We start from the raw sequence: 8702 nt of genomic DNA, 5'->3' as shown, positions 1-8702 counted from the left end.
CGAACCAGTAAATGTACCTACTTTTGTTCTTGATTTAGTCATTTTGCTGGATGATGTTTACTTCTTGCTTTTTTCCCCCTGTGAAAAGGAAAGGAATTGAAAGATCTCTGAACGATATCAAACTTTTGCTCCGCGATCAATGTAGGAGCTGTTGGACCAAAAGACTATTTTTCATGGGTCACTCAAACTAGGTCTTATGCATAAGCATGCAATGGTCGCATTAATAAACATATAGCAAGGGCGGGAGAGGGAAAAAGCATAGCTCGGACCTCCTTGCAAAGGAAGCTTAGAAAAGATAATATGATCTCGCATTAGCGAGAAAAAGTGTTTAGCCCAAGCCTTGAATCTCAGTTCAAAACACCTAACCTAATTTGTTCACATTTTATCAAATAAATAAATAAACTCCACTTTAATTAAAAAAGTGAGGTTACAAAGAACCAAAAAGAGAGGAGATATTGAGAGGAACAAATAACAAATATTCTAGAAGTAAAAATTAAAGAAAATTAAGAGAAAACATATGGTGGTAAAGAAATGTAATTTGCCCCCAAAGAACCAATCTGATTTGAGATTCATGGTCTAGCTTGGGTTGATCATTCAAGATCATTTTGCTCATGACTAAAAGAACTCATAATTTTTTGTAATATCCATAGACTTTTCTACTTTTTGACTTTATTCAAAAAAAAAATTGTGATTGATTACCTTTGACAATAATCAAGATAGACCAAAATGGATTAAAATTAAAAATAAGCTCCTTTCATTTCAACAAAATACTTTAAAATTAATAAATTATTGCTCTAGTGGGCCTCCCAAAGTTTTTTTGTTTTTTTGTTTTTTTTGAATTTTTTTGAAATTTTTTTTTCCCGATCTAATGAAATTAAGGAAAATTAGAAGTGTCCAATTTAAAAACCCAAACCGGATAATCTCCTACAGTGGCGGAACCAGAATGTAGTTGGGGGCTAAAGGTCAAAGTTAAAAATTAATTGCTTGCAATATAAAATAATACGATAATGAAAACAACCACAATCAAATACACATATCGGTAATAATGTAAAATAAGTACTCCGCAGCATTTGAAATAGAAATATCCATAGTTTGTGGCATAAAAATTAATAAATATGCTAAATAAACAAAATTATATATTTATATATAAATATCATAAATTTATTATTAGTTATAAATAAATATTTCTATATTATGATAATAATTAAACAAACGAGCAAAAATAATAATTAATCAAAATTCTAATAATTTGAAATAAATAAGTATTTATATATTTATCATAAGAAATATAAAGATTATCTTAGATTTTTATTTAAAATCGTTCACTTTAGTCTTTACAGTCCTGTTCTTAATTTCCTTAATCTCTGAAGTTTAGCTTATTTAGAATTTAAAGACGTTCACATATTATCAATTACTAGTAAAAAAAATTAATAAATATGCTAAATAAACAAAATTATGTATTTATATATAAATGTCCTAAATTTATTATTAGTTATAAATAAATATTTCTATATTATGATAATAATTAAACAAACGAGCAAAAAAAATAATTAATCAAAATTTTAATAATTTAAAATAAATAAGTATTTATATATTTATTATAAGAAATATAAATATTATCTTAGATTTTTATTTAAAATCGTTGACTCTAGTCTTTACAATCATGTTCTTAATTTTCTTAATCTCTGAAGTTTACCTTATTTAGAATTTAAAGACGTTCACATATTATCAATTACTAGTATAAATTTATTAATTATAAATAAACATTCACATATTAGTGGGAATAATAATTTTCAAAATTTAAAAAGTTAGATTTCCCAAATTCCACTCTTGATAGTCTTTATTTCTTTTTGAGTAATTGTGTGTAAGTGTCTTTTTGTATTATATATATATGTGTCACTATCCCCACATGTTAATAATAACTATTTGAAACAATTAATTAGGGCGAAAATAATGATTTATTAGTTAATAAATATAATCAAACATAGAATAAAAAAATATTAGCATGTTTAAGTGTGATTATAATTTTAAAATTTACAAGAGAATGATTCTTGTAGTTTGTTTCATGTGGCCACGTGAACATGTTAGACAATGCATTGATGGTGCGAGTTTGAATGTGCAACAATGCTTTTTCTTTGTCGTGAAAACCATAAATTAAACCACTAATCAAAGACTTAACCATTACTTGTATCTTATTAACTTGGGGCTAAGGGTTCACCATCAACAATTCTTCCTATCTTTTCCAGTCAAACTCCGATGGCGGAGAGGTATCACCAGCGTCAAGGGGGGGCTGAGGCCCCCGCTCGCCCCCCCTTAGTTCCGCCACTGATCTTCCACAACTACTGTATCCTCATTCCATGATTTTCCACCTGTTTGTTTAATTATGTTTAGTAATACCTTATTGATCACCAACATATTCAAGGTAGCTTCGGCTTTTATTATCATATTTTGTATTGATTTTTTTTTTATCAATTACTCTCTCCATTGGCAATTTAAATTTAATAAAAATTTTTCATTACTTTTTAAAACCACATCTATTTAAAACTCCATAAGTGGAGTATATAATTTAATAATTAAATGATTGTGATTTATTAAAGACTATACAAGTACATTAAATTTAAAAAAAATTTAAAAAAATTATTTAATATTGCATATAATTATAAAATAGTGTTTGGTTAAATATAGTTGAAAATACAGTAGATTTTAATTACAGTATATTTGTAAATTCTGGAGTTGAAAATGTAAAAGAGTTTCAAGAGAGTTAAATCTAATGTTTAGTTGACTGCATCAAAAAAATGATGTATTTCAAGATTTTGTGTTTATTTAGAAAGAGTAGTAAATTTTGAAATTAAAAATATATGTTTGATTGGATGTATTTTTAGGACATAACCACCCTTGGTGAAGTTACAACATCTTGATTGAACATTAAGCTTAATTAATCACAAATGCACAATTAAATGCTATTAATAATAACAAAAAGGAATTATGTACATAATTATGTTTTCATTATAATTTATTGTCATTTTTAATAATTATATTAATATATTGCACCATTTTATGATTTTTTTAAAGCAATATATTGATAAAAAATATAATAATAAGCCTTTATTATTAAAGTAAAATAATGTTATCCTTTATTTATAATTTTTAATTTTATATTGAGATAAAATATAATAATATACTACTTTTTATTCTACCCAATGGAAGATCTAAGTATATCAAACAAAAACTTAGAGAAATATTTTGTAAAATAATAAAAACTTAAAAAAGAAAAATTTACAATTTTTTTAAAAATAAAGATAAAATGAACTAGATTTCTTGTTACCTTGTCAAGATCTTGGTCTGAAAAATAATAATAAAAATAAAAATTCAGTGACCTCGTTATTCAGTCTACATCACGTGTAAGATTGTCATTGGATTCCGAAGTGGCCGAGTTTGAACTACACTTGATTTGGGCGTAGTTACAAATCTAACAAAATCACTTGTCACTATAGTTGTAATTGCTTAGATTTATCAAATTCAACCAAACAAACATCACATTTTGAAAGGGTCATGTAATTCCAATTACATGTATTTTTAAATCTGCCCAAACAAATACACCCTAAATGAACAAATAAAAAATTACGGAGAAGTTTCAAAATGTGACAAAGTATTTAACTTGTATTTCTTGTTTTTTTAAACTCTATTTTGTATATAATTATTATGCCGTTTTGTCTATGTTTATTAAAAAAAAATCTATGATCAAATTTGTAGTTTATTATAAATCTTTTCTCATTAATTGAGAACTTGTTACTAATGTGGTTTATCCACTTTATTAAAAAAATGTTCAAATAAAATGTTCAAATACAGAGAAAAATAAGGATTTGGTAACATCTCTATTGAAGCAATAACACCTAATTTGTTCTACTATTTGATTTAGATTTTAAATATTAAAATATCACATATTTTATACAATTTAAGCGTCTACTAATCAAGTTTTTTTAAAAATTAATACTCATTTACTAAAATAAAAAATCAATTGGACACAGTTTACTATAGAATAGATAATTAGAATCAGACTGAATCTTTGAATCTAAGAAGGCCAGTCAAGAGGTCAAACCATATTTAATAAATAAAAATATAAAATAAAATACATTAAATATTAAACTGAAATTTAATTCAAATACCATATATATATATATATAATTTAAAATATTTGAAGCAGTTCATCTACTGGTATTCCTCATAGACAGAACAAGGTTGTCTACAATTGGAATATAAAGTTATTGCTTCAAGGCCCTTCTCCCCTTCAACTGGCATAGATTGCCATGATTTTCCCATTCTTGGCTTCAAGTTATTTTTGTAATCCTTTACCTCCTCTTCCACATTATCATTGTTCAAGGTACATTCCACGTTAGATCTCAAATTGTTTTTAGCATGTTCAACCAGACTGTGATCATCAGCTGCAAGCAGATCAGGAGAGCAAATAGCAAAGCACATAAATCATTTAAGTGTTCATTAGCTGATCAGGATAGATCATCTCAAGCACAGCTTGACCATCAACAACAGAAAGCAGTTTCCCTACAAGAACTTACAAATTCACCAATACAAACCCTTACATTGATAAAAACAAAATGGTACAACAGAGATACTCCAAAACAAACACCCTCGCATTGATAAAAGCACCCTGGTACATTAAAGATATTTCAACATAATTAATACAATACCATAACAGTTAAATACTTAACTTTAGAGTGCAGCTTGGTTGGCCCGGCAGAGCATCTTAAACACCACCACACAGCAAATAATCCCTGCAATTACGAGGTCAACTATGCCGGCACAAAGCATAGCTCTCCGGACATAGTGCCGGCTCTTCTCAAACCAACAACCTGCAAAAAATCCTGCAAAAAGGATTGCACCCGCTATGAGAACCATGGTAACTTTAGGCCTTCCTAGGTACCCAAGGATGAATGGCATTGTATAGAGGGCAAAGGAATGGAAGAAATTATAAGAAATGAATGGCAAAGCTTAAGGATGAATGTAAATTCAAAGGTTTTTAAAATAAATAGACATAACCAACAACGTAGTCAGTCAAACATTGTTAGTTTGTTACTACCTACCATGTACTATCCCTGGCAAAACTGCAAAAGAATATACTCTGTAAAACTTTGCAGAAAACTTAAAAAAATGTATTGCACATCAAGAAAGACATTGTTACCAGATAATGTGCAAATAATGTATTGCACATCAAGAAAGACATTGTTTTCTGAGACATATAAAGGAAGTTCAACAATCAATTTAAGAGGATTGCTATCAACATGATATAATAAAAAATCGCACAAATGACCCCCAAAAAATGACCATCAACTATCCTTTATAAATAACAACTATGACATGAACCAGAGACTTACAAAGCTTTGCCGTAACCTTCTCTTGTAGATATATGAATCTAATGGCAAGGTAAAAATTTATGAATCTAATGGCAAGGTAAAAAAATTTTCCCAAAAAAGTTATAGTTGAGATAATTTAAAAAATAAAATTCAAAAATTCAAAATACAGAACAAACGAACAATCTCAACGCGAAGGGAAGAAAATCAGCAAAACTTGGAGATCAAAATTTAAAAATAGTTAAATTATAAATGTTTTTTTTTATACATAAGTTTTTTATTTATTATTTTTTTTACATTGTATTTAAGAGGTGTTTTAATTAGTTCCTAAATGTTAATTTTTTTAATGAAATAGATAAATTATAAATTTATTAAAAAAACAAAAGCATAACTATAAAATACAAAAAATTTAATTATTCCTATTAAAATTAACATAATAATGATAAAAAATAAAGATAAATCCTAAACTTAGACATCCAATGTTGCGACTACTGGATTGGTACTTCTTTGATGTGATGTAACTACCGGATTGGTACTTCTTTGTTGTACTGAGTCGTCTTCATTCATATATGCTGCATTTATACAAATTAATAATTTATCAATCAAAATAATTGACATAACAAAATCTGTATATATATATATATATACAAATTAAGAGAGAAGATAATAATGATTGCATATGCATGATTGATTATTAAGATCACCCACCTAACAGCTGCCGATCAAATTGTCTCAAATTTTTTACAAAGAAGGCGTATATGACGTTTGCAAGGACAAACAATGCAGCGGCTAGTTTCTGCTGTAGTGCTTTGTGCTCTTGGACTCCAACGCACTCGTCGCCGGGGTAGATTAGACACCACGTAGCCAGAAGCAACCCAAAGATTGCCATTAATTTGAAGAGAGTCAAAAAACTAATGGTCAAATATGAGAGATCAGGCTGATCATGATCATGATCATGATCAGCGGACTTGAAGATTAATAATAGGAAAACTATAACGAGAGTTTCAATGGTAAGCGCTGCTTGACCCATTATTGCTATTTTTAAAAAACTTTTTGCAACGTGGAAAAAGTAGCCAATCAACACAAAAACTGCATAACAACATTCAAAGGTGACAAAGGCACATATGATGCCACATAAGAAGCATCCCTTATGCTTCTTCATCATCATTGCTGGGGTATTAATTTGGACTATTCACTTTTTAATGTTTTGATTTCCTTTCATATATGTGACTGTTTATATAGCCTAGGTGTTTCTGTAGGTCCTCATATTTTTATTTCAAATAGGATTAAAATTAAAATAATAGGAATTAAAAAAAGGGGAAAAAAAGTTGAATTCTATTTTGAGCAAGAATAAGAAAAGGCAAGAAAAATTTTAAAAAATAATTAAAAAAAGAAGAAAAGATCGGATCAATGATAAAAATGAATGTCAACCATTGGATAGCCTAATGGTATGACATCAAAATATAAGGGAGAGGTCATGGGTTCAAATCTCCCCAACAGATCTGCTCTCACTCGTCTTTATACATCTGCTCATCCCGGGATTCATATACTATTCTCATCTATATCAGTACATCCGGGTTTCGATGATCTTTATTTCTAAAAAGATCTTGCTATTATTATGATAAAAATGAATAAAAGTGGATAATTCGGAATTAAAAACATGTATAATGATCCAGAAAGAAAAATAAAAAATGGATATAAAAAAGATGCATAATAATAATAATAATAATAATAATAAACGGATAAATAACGGATTATGAGCATCTTTGAAAATTTGAGGATAAATAAATAATAATAAAAGAAAAAAAAAAGGAGGAGATGGTGATCTAGATAAAAATTAATTTTAAAAAATATGTATGTTATAAAAGATAAATTGGTCGAGATATGTATTTTGTTTAAAAAAATAAAGATAGTATAACAAAAAGATAATAATGCAATGCAAAATTCGAATGGAAAAAAAAAAATCAAATAAAAAATCTCTCGATCGGCAGGGACGTGCGCAACGTGGGAACAAATAAAACAAGAAAAAAAAGGAAAGAAAAGGTGAGAAAATAGAAGACGAGTTTTTTTTTTAAGAAAAAGACAAAATAAGAGCTGGGGGACGGAGGCGTGAATGCGAACAAGTTAAAAAAAAAAAGATCATTAAATTCTAAAGTAAAAAAGGAATTATTTTTATAGTCGTGACTTTCATGAAAAGAATATATATGCATTATTGTGCAAATTTATACAATTTTCACAATAATTGTAGATCAATGATTGCACATGATTTTGTTTCTTTTCTTTGCACTTAAGTTGCATATGTTTAAATAACAGTTTAGTGTGGAACTTTGTGAATTAGTAGAGCAACTTTGTGATGCACATTTAATTTAATTTAATTTTTTCATCAGGCTGACCCTCTCTTTGTGTGGAACTGGAACAGGAACTTATTGGAAAAGCTTATTGAAGCCAAGGTTTAGGTGATTTTATGGGGATATAAATATAAACATATCAATCGTACTATTTTTAAAATTTACATTTGTACCATGGGTTCTTTTGTTGGGAGAGATGTAACTTCAATTCTCATTGACAGCGCTCAAGTGCTCCAGTTTTAAAAAAATGAGGACATTGTTGCAATTCCTCTGTCCGTGTATGCCCCTGAGGAGGTTCGTGTTTGTCGCCTTATCTTTAAAAAAATATTAATTAATTTTAAATTATCATGCAAATATTAACTAAAACTCATTAATAAATAAATAAATAAATAATCCTATGCAAAACAAATACAGACTTGAAAACACGTTAATCTCCAACTTACCACCCAACGAAGTTCTCATTTATCAATTACATCATCGTCATGAGTTACTCTCCTAGGTTACGCTGAGCTGACATCTGTTGTCTCTTGGTGGTCTTCGTCTCCTCAGCTCCTGGTCATGGGTCTTCCTTTGGTGTTTTTTTCAGTTGTTTTTTTATTTCGTTGGTTGTGAACTGTCACACCACTGGTGTACTGTCCTTTTTATTATGTTTTCTCTTGTTCTTCTTTTTCTTTAGTCTTTCTAAGTTGCCTGTTGTTGTTTTCTGTTCGTTTTTTCAATAAATCTGTGGTTTATCCATTTATATCAAAAAAATAAAAATAAAAAATTGCATCATCCTTATTTTGTTATATATATATATATATATGCACATCAAAAAATAATAGTTGCTTGCACACACACATGTAAAATTAAACATTCATAGACAAAATAATGTTTCAAAATATAATTAAATTGGGGGTAACTGTTATAATAAATAAAATTTAAGAGAAACAGTTAAAATTAATTAATAAATCAAAATAAATATTTTATTATTAAAATTTGGATTTCT

Source organism: Dioscorea cayenensis, chromosome 7 (assembly GCF_009730915.1).
Source record: "Dioscorea cayenensis subsp. rotundata cultivar TDr96_F1 chromosome 7, TDr96_F1_v2_PseudoChromosome.rev07_lg8_w22 25.fasta, whole genome shotgun sequence".
NCBI lineage: Eukaryota > Viridiplantae > Streptophyta > Magnoliopsida > Dioscoreales > Dioscoreaceae > Dioscorea > Dioscorea cayenensis.
The sequence above is the reverse complement of the archived record's forward strand: the minus strand, read 5'-3'. Positions refer to the sequence as shown.